The sequence below is a fragment of the Carcharhinus amblyrhynchos genome, chromosome 10 (genome assembly GCF_965287045.1).
Source record: "Carcharhinus amblyrhynchos chromosome 10, sCarAmb.v2.hapA, whole genome shotgun sequence".
Lineage (NCBI taxonomy): Eukaryota > Metazoa > Chordata > Chondrichthyes > Carcharhiniformes > Carcharhinidae > Carcharhinus > Carcharhinus amblyrhynchos.
Genome location: NC_137333.1, coordinates 11,688,893 through 11,705,839, shown reverse-complemented (window position 1 = coordinate 11,705,839; position 16,947 = coordinate 11,688,893). Strand labels below are relative to the sequence as shown.

The 16,947-nt window shown below is 42.3% G+C and overlaps 1 protein-coding gene across 1 annotated transcript in view; it reads right to left on the bottom strand.

The window, feature by feature from the left end:
- Window positions 1–16,094, bottom strand: part of scel (sciellin) — an 89,078-nt gene extending 72,984 nt beyond the window's left edge. Inside the window, exon 1 of the mRNA XM_080198130.1 lies at window positions 15,947–16,094. The gene's annotated coding sequence lies outside the window, so the exon portion shown is untranslated. The remainder of the gene's footprint in view (window positions 1–15,946) is intronic.
- Between the last annotated feature and the right edge of the window lie 853 nt (window positions 16,095–16,947).

Genomic DNA, 16,947 nt, shown 5'->3' with positions numbered 1-16,947 from the left:
GCCAGAGACCTGGATTCGATCCCCAGCTTGGGTTACTGTTTGTGTGGAGTTTGCAAATTCTCCCCGTGTCTGCATGGGTTTCCTCCAGGTGCTCTGGTTTCCTCCCACAGTCCAAAGATGTGTGGGTTAGGTCGATTGGCTATGCTAAATTGCCTCTTAATGACAGGGGGACTAGCTAGGGTAAATGCATGGTGTTACGGGGATAGGGTCTGGGTGAGTGTGTGGTCAGTGCAGACTTGATGGGCTGAATGGCTTCCTTCTGTACTGTAGGATAATATGATTCTATGATATCACATTACAGGAAGAATGTCAGGTGACTGCTATTCAATTTCACCTCCCATTTCCAATAGTACCTGTGTACCTTCAGAGTCCAATACTCAAATGTTATCCATATAATCACTTGTTCTATGTCATGAAGAAACTGATGTGGGTATGCCGGTGTTGGACTGGCGTAAACACAGTAAAAAGTCTGACAACACCAGGTTTTAGTCCAACCTATTTATCTGATAATATTCACAAGCTTTCGGGGTTAGCCCCTTCGTCAGGTGAATGGAGAGTTCTGGCCTCAGACAGAGCATATAAAGCACAGACAGTTTAGAGATTACTGATTAGAATGCGAATCCTTACACCTAACCTGCTGTTCAAGACCTGAAGTGGCTGATAATGAGAGTGGAAGGAGCACTGATCACAGTTTAAAGAGATGTGTACTGTCTCCAGACAGTACAGTAAGTGAGGTTAGGTGGATTAGCCATGGTAAATGCGTGGGGTTACGGCGATAGGGTGGGATAGGGACTTGGTAAGGTGCGCTGTTGGAAAGTCAGTGCAGACTGGATGGGCTGAATGGCCTCCGACTGTACTGTGGGGGTTTAATGGATTCTATCATTCTAGGACAGCACGGTGCAACAGTTGTTCACACTGTTGCCTCAAAGCCCTAGGGACCCGGGTTAAATTCCAACATCAGGCAACTGTCTGTGTGGAGTTTGCACATTTTCCCTGTATCTGCGTGGGTTTCCTCTGGGTGCTCCAGGTTCCTCCCGCAGTCCGAAGATGCGGGGGCTAGGTTGATTGGCCATGCTAAATTGCCGCAAAGTGTCAAGGGGAATAGCAGGGGAAATACTTGGGGTTATGGGAATAGGGTCTGGGTGGGATTGTTGTTGGTGCAGGCTTGATGGGCCAAATGGCCTCTTTCTGCACTGTAGGGATTCTATGATTCTCGTCTCAGCCATGGTTCATTTGGTAGAAGTGGGTTCAAGTCTCACTCCAAGGTACTGAGCACAAAAATCTAGGCTGACAGTTCGGGTTCATTCCAGTGCTACACTATTAATGGAGCCCATTTTCAAATAAGAGGATGTTTAAAAAAATCCAATGGCACTTTTCTGAAGCAGAGGGGATTTGTTCCTAGTGCCCCGGCCAATATTTACATCCTGATCATGATAACAATAAACAGAGTATTACCATTCTCACATCGCTGTTTGTGGGAGTTTGCTATGTGTAATTGCTACATTCCCACCTTACAACAAGTGATTATACCTCAACAGCACTTAATTAGCTAGAAACCATTCTGGGATATTGAAAAGTTGCAAAAAGTGCTACAAAAATGTATGTCTTTCCTTGACTTAATTCCCTTTGATATATCCTTTTTGTTATTGGATTAATGTAGTTCAGAGTAGTATTTGAATGCTAAAAATAATACAGAAGAAGAATAGATACAGTAATTCATTCCACGGTATTTTGAAGACAGTTAATAATTATGAGTTCTTGTAATGGATCTAAGGTGATAAATTGTTTCTGACTGTCCTGTTGGACAAAGTAGTTGGATAATGATGAATTGATTGTCAGTACAAACAAAGTACATTGGTAACAAGTCTTCACATAGCAAGCTGTCACCCACAACACAAAATGTAAGGTTGACATTTCCAACTAAATAACTAAAAACGCTTGTATCTTTTTCTGCTCAATTCTTTATACCCATCTTATAGGAGCAGACTCAGGGGCAGAAGGGTGAATCAATCACCAAGGGAATGGTCCACTTGAGTTATAAACTGGATCCTTTAGGGTAGGATACTTCCCATCTTTAACTAGCCTGGCCTTCATGAGGCTGCCACCCCACAACAGCATGGTTGACTGTTCCTCTGAAATAGTCTAGCAAGCTCCTCAGTCATATCAAACCACCAGGAAAGAGAATAAGAATAAAAATGGGCAGATCACTTGGCTGTTACCTAGGTATTGAATTACAACACAATAACAGCACATTCAGTCTAGGCGATCTCACAAAATCTTCCTCGCTAACATTTGAGTCTGTCTCCAGAATTGAGAGAGAAGTCCCTCATGAACTATTCAATATTAACCTGACATTGAAACCAGTCAATGTCTCAGACTTCTTCACCACCATCCCTGGATATATTTTATCACATTAGCAGTACAAACGGCAGGAGAATAGCAACATAAAGTCTGATGATAGTCCCCATCGTTGACTCTGGATCTCATGAAGACTTGTGGCTTTGGAACCATCAACATCCAGGAGGTTATCCTTGACTGAAAACTGAACTGCAAATCCATGTAAATGCCTGGACGTTGTTGCAGATCAGAGACTCACTATTTCACTATGAATAACTCACTTATTGACTTCACAAAGCCCCTTGATAGACTCATGGAAACGCTATAGTGCAGATAGCGGCCATTTGGCCCATCGAGTCTGCACCGACCACTATCCTGCCCAGGCCCTACCCCCATATTTCACCTTTCGTCATGAAATGATTACATGTTCTCAAAGGAAACTCAATTTTTGTTACTTTGTTGTTCAGATACTGTCCGGCTTAAATAATGGGAGATTTATCATTTGCGTGGATAAGGAAAACTGAACTTTTTAAGAAGCAGGTGAAAATTGTCGGACCATTGATGACAAAGTGCTGGAAATAGTCTAGCATCTGTGGAGAGAGAAATGGAGTTCACACTTCGAATTGAATAGGTTCTGAATCAGAGTTATATTTTACCCACTAATCTACGTACTTCAGGACACTAAGGGGCAATCTTAGCATGGTCAATCAACCTAACCCGCACATGTTTGGACGGTGGGAGGAAACCGGAGCACCCAGACAAGACACACAGACAAGAGGAGGATGTGCAAACTCCACACAGGCAATGACCCAAGCCGGGAATCAAACCCAGGTCCCTGGAGCTGTGACGCAGCAATGCTAACCACTGTGCTACGATGTTGCCCAATCATTATACAGGGGACATGGGTCAGGAGTGTTATCGAGGACGCACATTTTCCTGGATGGGTCTACCTCCAAAAACACTCAAAAAGCTCAATAACATCCAGAATAAAGCAATCAACTGGATTGACACCACATACATTGGTTTTAGCTTCAATTCCCTCCAGTATTGATGTTTTATGGCTGCAGTGTATACTAGCTACAGGAAATTTACCAATGCTTCTTTAGCAGCGCATCGCAAGACAACCACATTGGAATGACAAGGCAAGAGAAGACCATCAACTCCAATTTCTACAAGTCACACACTCTTCTGACTGGGACATTGTTCCTCAATTGTTAAACTAGGTCAACTTCCTGCAACTCCCTACCTAAGAATATCCCTCCTCCCACACAGACAGTCTGCAAAAATGGAAACCAACCATTACGGGGCAACCCAGGAGGGCAAAAATAAGCCTTGACAGCAATACCCATACCCTGAACTTCACAAAAATCTGATCTGTTTCAGCATTGAGGTGTGTAACCAGTCATTAAATGGCAATGAGGAATTCTGTTGAGATGGATAGCTGAATTAACGAATATATCAAGAACGTGTCACTCTCTCCTCATTATATAGGATGATTGTTTTATGTTACAGTCTGTGCAAGCTGCCATCAGCACTCACTTAATCATTGTTCAGATATAAACAGAGCTATCGAAAAACATAAATTAAAGAAATCAAACGGAAAAAAACAGAAATGATTTATTTTCCTGGCTGGTGTGAATTAAGTATTGCATTGTGTTACGTTTTACTACTTGCAATTTTTATCAATGAAGAAAAATAGGTGGAATATGACGTGAACTATTAATGCATCATTGCTTATTTTGCAGTGCTACTGAAGATCAATTTCACATTTCGTCATGAAATGATTACATGCTCTCAAAGGAAACTCAACTTTTGTTACTTTGTTGTTCAGATGCTGTCCAGCTTAAATTATGGGTGATTTACCATTTGTGTGGATAAGGAAGACTGGATTATTTAAGAAGCGGGTGAAAATTGTCTAGCCATTGATGCCAAAGTGCTGGAAATACTCCAGCATCTGTGGAGAGAGAAATGGAGTTCACACTTTGAGTTCTGAAGAAGAGTCATATTTGCTCATTCCGAAACCATAAAATCCCACCCGAGATCAACGGACCTTTTCAGTGTCCAATTCCCATAATGGGCGGGGTAGTAAAATTCCGGCCATCAACTCTGTTTCTCTCTCCACAGATGCTGCCATACCTGCTGGGTTTTTCCAGATGTCCATTTTCCAACATCCGCTGTATTTGGCTTTTATTATAGGGTATGGGCAGCCAGTTTCATATTCTACCCTACTTATTTCTGCATGTCCTATCAGCAGACAAGGAACCCCTGTGTCATAAGGGCTGCTGAGACACTATTGGTCACGTTGCACAATTGTCTCAGGTGAAATCTCATGGCCAACTTTTCTGTCGCCAGCAGTTACTTTTCTATAAGCCCATGAAACAAAGTGAGAAGTTCTGAGTCACATCATGAACTGTCAATATCTAAACCAGTTGGGGCAGTGATTCAGATTCTAGTTCCATGCAACCGGTTAAGGAAAGAGTTTCTAGGTGGAGTTTATAAATTGTATCATTTACACATGTACTTTCATATAATGACATTTCAGTCCTCAGTGAAATTGGCAGACAGTCAAATACTCAGCTTGGTGTTGCCAATCCTTTCCCTGCTTAAAAGGCTTCGATTTGGATAGAAACTGAATTATACCAGCAATTGCCCTTGCCCTGGTTCTTTTCCACCATGGACATATGAATATTTCTTGTTGATTTTGAAATATGCAGTTTTGGTCTCCTTTTCTGAGGAAGGATGTTCTTGCTCTCGAGGGCAAAAGTTTACCAGGTTGATTCCGGGATGGTGGGACTGATGTATGAGGAGAGATTGACTAGGTTAGGAATGTTTTTGCTGGAGTTCAGACGAATGAGGGAGGATTCATAGAGACTTATGAAATGCTAACAGGACTAGACAGAGTAGATTCAGGAAGGATATTTCCAATGCTGGGGGAGTCCAGAACCAGCGATCACAGTCTGAGGATTCAGGTAGACCATTTAGGATGGAGATAAGAAGACATTTCTTCACCCAAAGAATGGTGACCCTGTGGAATTCACTACCAAGGAAATAGTTGATGCCAAAACATTGAATGTTTTCAAGATGCAGCTGAATATAGCACTTGAGGTGAACGAGATCAAAGGTTATAGGGAAAAAGCAGGATTAGGCTATTGAGTTGAATGATCGTAATGAATCGCAGAGCAGGCTCAAAGGGCCAAATGGCCTGCTCCTGCTCCTATCTTCTATTTTCTATGTTAGTTTTTGCCAAATTTCACTTTCATTCCAAGGATCATACTTGTTGCTACTTATCTACCTATCGGTTCTTGTAGCCCTTCTTCTTTGCTTGCTGCTAGTCATATTCAAATCTAACCGATGTTGTCATTCCCCAACACCCCCTCCATTTCCACAATCTTAACAGCAGATTTCATGTCTTCAATCACTTCTTTGATCATTGTTTCTGCATAGACATTGAAGAGGACTGGTGATAAAATAACCCTCTTGTCACACACCTTTTCAAATTACAAATTCCCAAAAAATATCCATATATTCATTGCAAGAAAAAGGACAAGAAAAGGTTCAAGAATTCAAGTATTTAATAAGTAAATCTGAAAATGGAAGGCGCAACAAGAAACAAGAATAAGGATTGCTGTGGGAGACACTGTGTTTGGTAAGATGAGGCAGTCACTAATTGGAAAGCTGAATGCACAATTCAGGAAGTGACAGGTGAAGAAACCTGATGTGGATGTTGTTTTATGTGAGGGTGAGACTTGGACTTCACTGAAAGAGAAGCTAAGTAGCTCAGAAGTGTAGATGAAAATGGAAAAGATCTGGGCAGAAAAAAGTGACAAATGATGAGCTGCCAAAGAGAATAAGTAAATGAGTTTGCTGAATGTAATCAGCAAAAGGGCACTGAGACTGGGTGGGTACATCACGAGAGGAAACAGATTAGTAAGAAACATTATGGAAAGAAGACTTCAAAGAAAAAGAGGAAGAGAAAGGAAGAGAATATCAATGTTGGGTAGCTTGTAAACTGAAGGAAGTTATTGAAAAATGAAAATCATCATAGAAGAATCATAGAAGCCCTCCAGTACAGAAGGAGGCCGTTCAGCCCATCGAGTTTGTACTGCCACAATCCCACCCGGGCCCTATTCCAGTAACCCCACACATTTACCCTGCCAATCCCCCTGACACAAGGGTCAATTTAGCATGGCCAATCCACCTAACCTGCCCATCTTTGGACTGGCACGAGGATACAGAGACATGGAAAGGTTACTACGAGTCAAGGAACTCCAAGCAGAGCACACATGGTGATGGTGGTGATATTACTGGATGGGACAAAGCTTCCGGAAGAAAATAACATTGTGCTCATAGCATAGGCCGTTATTAATGCATAAAACTGTTAGCAAGTTTAGGGGAATAAGAAATATTCCATAAATTGCAAACCTCTCAAATTTTCTGGTGAATTTATGCCACTTTGTTAATGGTTTCACGCACATTGGTGTCTCCCCCTTAGAACTTGCAACACTTGTACATTAATTACCCATTAAGACGTCACATTAGGTGAGGGATCATTATGAACAGTATGGGTACCACTTCCATAACATGATTACTGTTACTAACATCGCAGTCAATCTCTCCAATCCAGAAAGGGAATCATTTAAACTTGACTCTAGCAAATCCTTAGAGATTTTTAAAAACTCAATATTTGAATGGTTTACATTTTTTCTTACTTTTTCCTTGTAATTCTTTTTTCTCTCTTCCTTCATCCAATCTTCTTCCACTCACTTTATTTCTCTTTGTAAACCTCATTTGACAATAATTCACCCCTATTTCCATATACGTCATTTTTTCCAATCCTTAAATCATAATTAGACAAAAGGAATAGATTGTCCATTTCATTATGCCTCAAGGTTTTAAGTGCCATAGAATCTCTACAGTGCAGAAGGAGACCATTCAGCCAATCGAGTTCTCACAATTCTCCGACAGAATATTTTACCCAGGCCCACACCCCATCCTATTCTCATAATCCCATGCATTCACCCCGCTGATCTCCTTAACTAACACATTTTGGGACATTAAGGAGCTATTTAGCATGGTCAATCCACTACCCTGCACATCTTTGGATGCCATCACTGTATCATTAACCACTCACTCTTCCAGCACGTTCAAATAATTCTTGAGATTAATAGTTTGAGTGTTCGTACTCTACCATGGCCTTGTCCTTCCCTATCTCTGTAATCTCCTCCATCTCCATAACTCTCCAAGATATCTGCGCATCCCCAATTATACTTCTATTGTTGGTAGCCATGCCTTCAGTTGCCAAGGCTCAAAGCTCTGGAATTCCCTTCCTTCACCTCTCCACATCTCTACCTCGCTTTCCTGCTTTAAGACACTCCTTTAAAACCTACCTCTTTGACCAAGCCTCAGGTCAAATGGCCTAATATTTCCTCAAGTGGTTCAATGTTATTCTTTGTTTTATCATACCTGGGGACAGTTTATTACATTAAAGGCGTTACACAATGCTACAGTTTGGAAGCTGAAGCAGGAAAATGCTTAACTCATGGTACATGCCGCAAGATGTTCTCCCCGTGTCTGCGTGGATTTCCTCCGGATGCTCCGGTTTCCTCCCTCAGTCTGAAAGGCGAACTGGTGACATGGATTGATCCTTAGTGTGTTCTTAGGGGAATTAGCTAGGGAAATACATGGGGTTGTAGGGATCGGGCTTGGGAGGGGTTATGGTCAGTGCAGACTCGATGGCTGAATGGCCTCCTTCTATATTGTAGGATTCTATGACATCCTACTGCAGGAACATTTGCCTCAACAATCTAATTCACTGCATATAAATGTTCAACATCCAAATGAAACAATTTAAGAAGAACTATCATTGTTATAACAGTTCTGCATTACATTTCATAGAGTTTATGTTTCTCCATCACAAAACCTGGATTACACTTACAGTAATTAATTGTTCTTTGAATAGAGTGACAGTGATCTTCGACACTTAAGAGAACTGAAACTTAAAACTTGCCTTTGCTGTATCACCAGACTGTTGAACAATTGACCCTCTACCTGTAGACTAAAAATAGGTTTGTTTGTCAACTCTAAAACTAGGGCAAGACGTAGAACAATGGCTTGTGTTTAAAGATGTATTTACCGCTCATGAAAAATAATGTTAAATTCCCTGAGCTTTTTGCTTCAATATAGTATTCAGAAGATCTGTACTTTGAATGGTTCCAAGGAGCTAACTTTCGATAATCCAAAAAGTGGAATCAGAAGCAGAAAATCACTTTCAATTGCCCGTCTACAGTGGTAAAGTGGTTAGCAGTGCCACCTCACAGTGCCAGGGACCTGGGTTTGATTCCTGGCTTGGGTCACTGTGTGCAGAGTCTGCACGTTCACCCCGTGTGGGTGGGTTTCCTCCGGGTGTTCCAGTTCCCTCCCACAGTCTGAAAGATGTGCTGGTTAGGCGCATTGGCCATGCTAAATTCTCCCTCAGTGTACCCGAACAGGCGCCGGATTGTGGCAACTCAGAGATTTTCACAGTAACTTCATTGCAGTGTTAATCTTAGCTTGCTTAAATAAATAACAGAAGGATCAGAGGCGCACAAAAACACTGAAAAGAGGGAAGTGAAACTGTGCAGAGGAGTCACAACCTGGAACCTATTTTCTTCAACCCCGAGGAACATTGGGAAAGGGTCATTAGTTAATACACTGACACTTAAAACACACATTTAAGACTCATTGCTCTGCTCACATATCTTACTTAGTGTTCAGGACTGGTTTCACCTGAAACTCCTTCCAGCCAGAGATATCAAATTGAGGGATTTTACTTACATTTGAGTAACTCTGCAGTTAAGTTATCTGGGTGGGGAGAGGCTGATTCTTTAAAATAAAACCTTAAAACAGGGAGTTTGTGTGTGTGTATATGTGTGTGTGTTTGCAAATTATCTAAACCGGTTGTGCAAGTTTTGGGTGGGACCACATGCACACCTGAATGGCACTCTTAGTTACACCTTTATTCCCCTATTCTCATAACCAATGCAATTCTTTCATTAATTCGGATCAGCTTGGTGATTTTTATTTTGTTATTATTACCCTGTTATTAAATTCTGCTGGGTTTGTCCTTGGCTTGAATCATGGTAATTTGTGCTTCTTTTGGATTAACCAAATATTCTAAATCAACAAATTGAGGAGTAAAATTAAAAGGCGGCCCTTTAAAGGGATCTTGCATCAAAGTAAACAGAAATGCAATGGAAACTTAAAACATCGAAACAGTGTGTGACCAAAGAGCTTGATAAAGCTCCCCCACCTTTCCCCCACAGAGGCCTCCATACCCTCTGGGGGTATGGAGTCCTCCACCATGCCAGCGAACACCATGAGTTCCCTTTCTAGGGACACCCAGCAATGAACATAGCCATAGAGTCTCTACAGCGCAGAAGGAGGCCATTCGGCCCATCAAGTCTACACCAATCAAAATCCCATGCCGGCCCTATTCCTGTAACTCCACACGTTTACCCTGCTAATCCCTCTGACACTAAGGGGCAATTTACCACAGTCAATCAATTTAACTGCACATCTTTGGACTGTGGGAGGAAATCGGAGCACCCGGAGGAAAACCACGCAGACACGGGGAGAACATGCAAACTCCACATAGGCAGTGACCTGAGGTCGGGATTGAACCCCAGTCCCTGGTGCTGAGAGGCAGTGATGCTCACCGCTGTGCCACCATGCCACCCATGTAGGAGAGGGAGACAGTCAGGATGGACAACCCTCTGGACCTATTAATGACCAGGTTGTTCAGACCTAGGTGCAGGCCCACAAGAAGATTTTCCTTTCTCCCTGCCTCTCTCCACACCTGGTGGCCAAAGATCAGGAGGTAAGTTGGATGTGTTTGCGTTAATTACAAAGGAACATTGATTAATTAAAACTACAAATTGACAGGGTTTTGACTGAAATGTTTCATTATGCAACACTTTCCTGCTATACATTTTAAATCCATTGTCAGCTGTGTATTTCTAACTGCAGTAGATTTAATCGTGCTTATCTTTCGAAAGAATCAAGAATTATAACATAATTGTTATATTATTGGACTAGTGGGAGGCTTGGATTGTTGATTTGGCAAAGGTCAAACTTCGCCACAGCAGCTGGGGGAATTTACAATGAATTCAACACAAGTGGAATGCAGAGCTGGTATTAGTGAAGGTGATCATTAGTTGTTGTAAAAACCCATCTGCTTCATCAGAAAGAAACCCACCAGAATACATGTGTCTCCAGACTCGCAGCAATGTGGCTGACTTCTAATTGCCCTCTGAAATGGCCTAGCGAGCCACTGAGTTGTCAAACAATGGCTTACCTTGGCCTTCACAAGAACAATTAGGGCCTTTTCATGTCAGACCAAGCCCAAGATGGGGTGCAATGCCTCACCTTATCAGCTTGGATTTTGTTTGTCTCCTTTATGAGGATCATGAATTGGATTCAATTGATGTGGAGATACCGGCATTGGACTGGGATGGGCATAGTAAGAAGTCTCACAACACCGGGTTAATGACCAACAGGTTTATCTGGAATCACGAGCTTTCAGAGTGCTGCTCCTTCCTTACGTGAGTCACCTGAAGGAGCAGCACTCCGAAAGCTTGTGATTCCAAATAAACCTATTAAGACTTTAACCTGGTGTTGTGAGACTTCTTACTGAGTTCAGTTATGTTTTGAATTTGTTTTTTGGAGCAAGCAAGGAATGTATTTGTGTTCGCCTAGTCCATCCTGAGCATTGGCTTTGTAACTTTAAGGATGGAGTTAAAAAAACTAAATAAGGAGAGCAATTAGGGATAGGCAATAAATGCTAGTCTTGCCTGTGATACCAACATTCGTGAATAATATTTAAAAATTGCACCACTTTTCAGATGTGGAAGATGCCATACTGAAGCCCTTACTGTCATCTGACGCAGATGTAGAACTCATGCACTATTCAAAGAGCAGAAGAACTCGGCTGAAACATCCTGGGCAATATCTATCCCTGATCAATCACCACCAAAACAGATCATTTGGACACCCATCTTGTTGTTGGAGTGTGGATAGAAACAGGAAAGAAATAAATGATGCACACTGTCATTCCTGCACTGCAAAAAGTATTTCACTGTTTGCGAAAAGCTTTCAGGAATTTTAGCGTCATAAAAAGCACTGTATAAATGTCTGTTCTTTTTTTTAAAGAGATATCCATATAAGAGAAGCAGAATACTTTCTTATGTTGAATACTCACTGCTAGTATCAGTTGCACAGGTATTATAAGTTTGTAGAATTATACCAGATATGCTGCGTTTGTCCAACCAGCACTTATGTCCCATTTAAGACAAGCGGAACTCCAAGTGCCAAATACACTATTCTATTCTCTTCCAGACAAAGCTAGCAGGCTTGAAATCTAGGCCAACATTTCCTGCACCAGTGAAAAACTTTGCATTTTCCACAGCATCATGTTTATTGTATCTCCGCACAAGGCTTCAACTAGCCACTGAGTGGCAAACAGTGGCAGGATCTAGGTTTATTTATAAGTGTCACAAGCAGGCTTACATCAACACTAATGAGCTTACTGTGAAGTTTCCCAGTAATTTCATTGTAGTGTTAATAAACAAAAGTTTACAGCGAAACACCAAGTGGCAAAATAAGGCTATTATTTCCAACAGAATCATAGAATCATGGAATCCCTAAAGTGCAGAAGGAGACTATTCGACCCATTGAGTTTACACCAAATCTCCAATAGAGTATCTCATCCAGGCCAACCTCCTGCCCCATTCTCACATTTACACATCTTAAGTCACTAAGGGCCAAGTTAACATGGTCAATCCACCTAATCTGCATACCTTTGAACAGGAGGAAGAAAACAGGATTCCAATCAATATGATTACATTCATAGCTAAATACTGGGCATAATATGGTACTCTACTCTCATAATCTTTCACCATCAATCTATCGTTCGTCCATTCTCCAATTCAGAGCTATATTATTTCCTGATTATCCAACAAGTGTCTAGTCTAGCAGCAACTGAATAAAAACCCTTTCTGTCCCTAACATGCATCTGCATCATGATCAGGATTTCTACTGGATGCTTACAATTCACTTGACAGAGAAAGATAAGGTGCGTGAGATTGGCTGTTAGAAACTCCTGTTGTGTGGGCTACCTATTTCCAGCCAAATAGATAATGTTCTTTTCAATCACGTCTGGAGACCACACGGCCAGAAGTGACTGGAACTGAATCTACACAATAGTTTTGTCTGCTGAGGATCATGGAAACTGTTCTTGAATAGATTCTGTGAATGGAAATTGTTGACTATGAAGTGCACCGTCTGCCTCTTGTAAATCCCGGCCCACCTCCAACTCAACAACAAACACAATGCTGTCAAAAAAAAGGAAGACTTGTATTTAAATAGCACTTAGTGCACAACCACAGAAGATCCCGAGGCACATTGCAGGCAGCGAGGGACTTTTGGAATGTGTTATTATGTAAGAAAGGCAGCAGCAAGTTTGCACACAGCAAGCCCCCAGGAAAAGCAGTGTGATAATGTCTCTGTTTTGTGATGTTGATTGTGGAATAAATATTAGCCAAGATACCAGAAATAATTCCCCCACTCTTTCTCAAAATAGTCCAACGGATCTTTTACACCCACCTGACATGGCAGACAAGGAGCTTGATCTGATGTCCCACCCAAAATACAACACCACATTGGATTGTCAATTTTGATTTGCTTGTTAAGTCCTGGAGTGTAACTTGAACCCACAACCAGCTGGATTCAAAAGCAAGAGAACAGCCCATTGAGCTGCAGCACATTAGTAGTCACCAATGTCCCCCCACTTCTCCGCCTCCACCGATCCCCTCTCTCTCCTGCACCCAATGGGACGAGGCGGCACGATGGCACAGTGGTTAGCACTGCTGCCTCACAGTGCCAGGGACCTGGGTTTGATTCTTGGCTTGGGTCATTCTTTATGTTGAGTTTACCCATTCTCCCCGTGCTCCGGTTTCCTCCCACAGTCCAAAGATGTGCAGGTTAGGTTGATTAGCCATGCTAAATTGACCCTAATGTCAGATGGTTAGTAGAGTAAATAAATAGGGTCATGGGGATTGTGGTCTGCAGACTCAATGGGCCAAATGGCCTCCTTCTGCACTGTAGGGATTCTATGAAATGATTGCACACCCCTCTATCTCCCTCTGCCCCTCCCCTTCCCCATTCCCCTCTCACTTGGCAAATTTAAAGCAGTTTGGCTATAGATTGATATCCAATGGGATCCAACCAATTGAATAACTACACTGCCTCCTAGGTGTCCATTGTATTTTATTTTCAATACACCAAGGAGTTAAAATACTCCACCCTTCTAAAGTCCAAGGCGGTTCTCCTGGAATAGGTAAACCTACATTTGTTTCACACCACATCTTATTCACAGTGATATTGATGATATTTTATCTAAACTGAAAAAAAAGGGCACGGAACCCTTGTCAGGAGCGGACTGCAAAATACCATTCTGGTATGAAACAAAAACACGAGTCTTCCATTAATTACAGCCTGTATCATTTAGTCCTAAAAATACGTATCTCTTTCTCAGCTCCACAGTCCCAGACCTACTTTTTCAGTCACCTAACCCGCACATCTTTGGACTGTGGGAAGGAACCAGAGCACCCGGGCACCCAGAGTCAGAGACCCAGAGTAATACTCTGGGGACTGGAATTCGAATCCCACCATGACAGATGGTGGAATTTGAATTTAATTTTAAAAATCTGGAATTTAAAATCAAATTGTTGTGAAGGCCCATCTGGTTTATCGATGTCCTTGAGGAGCAAGTTGTGAAGTGAAGTCATGGTCAAAAACTGGAGACTGTTTCAGGAGGAGAGGTGGATGGTTTGAATAGATCTTTCTTTCGGTGCTCCAGTGGGAGATTGCCTCATGGTGGAAGCCTCTTCCATATGGTCCTTGATCATGAACAGGTGTTGATGTGCAAACCTGTCACCGCTTTGGGACTTGGCCATCCACAACATCAAGATGACTGACACGTCACAAGCCGTCCTCCATTTAGGTCCTACGCTGGAGATAAATCTTCAACATGTAACTGATGGGTTTACTTTGGGAACAAGTTGGCTCCAAGATGGTGTGATTTTTGTCAAAGAAGATTACAACCAGTTTGTTACTGGGTGACACATTCAGTCAGCCAATACCTGAGTGAGTCAGGTAAGCGTCACTCCAGGATGGTTGACCATCTCAATGATGGGATTTGGAGGGGCAGAGTTGTTAAAATTCTTCCTTTTACGTTGCAAATACAACCCTGTAAGCCAACTCTAAAACAGCTGTAGTGATCTTGGATGGGCAATCAGGAAGGAATTTATCAGCAAGCCATGTGATTTTCAATGGTTAATGTACCTTTGCTATGTGCTTGAGGTTAAAGTTTATTTTTTAGTCACAGGTAAGGCTTACATTAACACTGCAACAAAATTCCCCTAGTCGCCACACTCTGGTGCCTGTTCGGGTCAATGCACATCTTTCAGACTGTGAGAAGAAACTGGAGCACCAGGAGGAAACCCACGCAGACATGGGGAGAATGTGCAAACTTCGGACAGCTGGGAATCAAACCCAGGTTCCTGGTGCTGTGGGGCAGTAGAGCTAACCACTGTGCCACCGTGCCGCCCCCACCCCCTCCTTGTGGAATGTCTACTTGCAGCTGTGCCTATAATCTCTGAGCAGAGATAGGTGAGGCACGCCACTATGGAAGAAGGGTGTTCACTCCACATCGGGCAAACAAAAACTCAGTTCACCTGGAGTTCCCAGCAGATCGATTTGGTGACTCTAAGCATGATGACAATTGTCAACGCACGTTAAGCAGCTGACTGCCCAAATCATCTCTGCCTGTGTTATCTTGTGCAATGCCCACTCAATCCATGATTAATCATCAGTACAAAAAAAAAGTTCTTCTCAAACACATTTTTGCTTCTACCTTATCAACCACAGACACACCTGCATATAAAATGCACCTTTAGCTCTCTGGCTATTTCACAAGCTGCTATTATCTCCCTGTCTTTCCAATTATTTCCTCAATTGTCCATAATGACTAAGAAAATACCAATGTGAAGGTAGAGGCTTTTCCATGACGTGAATTATTTGAGAAGTGCCTACAGTCATACTACTCTACTGAACAAGGACTCCAACGTGGAGCTCTTCATAAAGTGTTCAAGAAGCTGCAATCGCAAAGATAAATTAAATTTCGCTTCCTCGACAAGTCTACTGGTTACAATCGACACTAAGTATCAGTTTCACACTCTGGTCCTAAGAATTCCATAGCTTCATTGGTTTACACAGCTTTCAAGTTTATCTAAAAATTTATGACCTTTCTTTTTAAAAAGGGGGAATTACCTTTTACAATCAGCAGAGTAAATGATCCAGCAGCAGGTGCTGGATTAACATTGACACTACCCACTTTTCCCTCTGACAAGCCAATAATGTCATTTGAGCCACTTCAAAGGTGTCAAGATTCATTTTCATATCTTACGCACTTAAAGACAAGCTAAAAGGGCATAACAGGTTGAACTTTGAGCAAATCTTATCCAAGTGTCGGGCTGGATTACAAGAAAGACAAGCATTAATATCTTCTACTCACCTGTCTGCCTTTTTGTTCTCTGAAGGAATTCCTTTGGAGTTTCTTCCCTGCTTCCAGAGGATGCCGAATACTGCCGAGCTCCAGTGAGCGGACAAGAGGAATGGTGAAGGTAACGCTGGCTTATTTGTCCCTGTATTGACAGGGTTCCACCCCAGTGCCACTGACTCACACTCTCACTCCCTCTGGGTGGAGAAAAGGGAGGGTGCATTGCAATCTCTGGCAAGCAGAAAGCACCTTTTTAAAAAAAAACTGGAGTGGCAGCTCTCAGAGTTTCCACATTCCGCCACTCCCTCTCAGGTCAACTCAGCTGCATTCCTTCCATATCAGTGCAACTCCACCTGAGCGGATTCCACTACCCAAACATGTTTGCAGTGTAGCTACCCAATACACCTGTCGCCGGGGTACAACGAGAATCAACCACTTCCCTGACAGAGCCTCATTGCTCTCCTGAACAAGAAAAGAGAACAGTGGAAACCCAAAAATGATTGCAAGTCAGAGACAGAATTAAACAGGCAGCTACATCTTAAGATTACAAGCTGCTGATTTTTTGCACAGTTGCCTCAATAAGGAGCAAATGCTACCAATACCAGATTTTTAATGAGATGTATCTACCTCCATTTCCCTGCCCTTTGTCCAAATACATTCAGGCTGCATCTTTTCGATTAGCTATCCTATTCAAATTTCAATGACATTATAGTATTTGATCGATAAATAATTTCCAATTATTTGGATAATAATATCCAGATGGCCTCTCCAACAATCTTCCTTTACCTCCCCTTTGCTGATTTGATAGTGATCCGGAATCTAGAACCTATCGCTACTGATATGCCAACCAGAGGAAAAGATCACCAAAATCTTGTTGCCATTTACACCGGCGGGAACTTACGGTCCCACTGATGCAGCACCCATACCACTGGTTTCCCACCAACAAGGGATACATTCAGTGGGAAACTCCATTGACAAAAGCAGGACCGTAAGATCCCACAGCCAGTGAGCGGTAC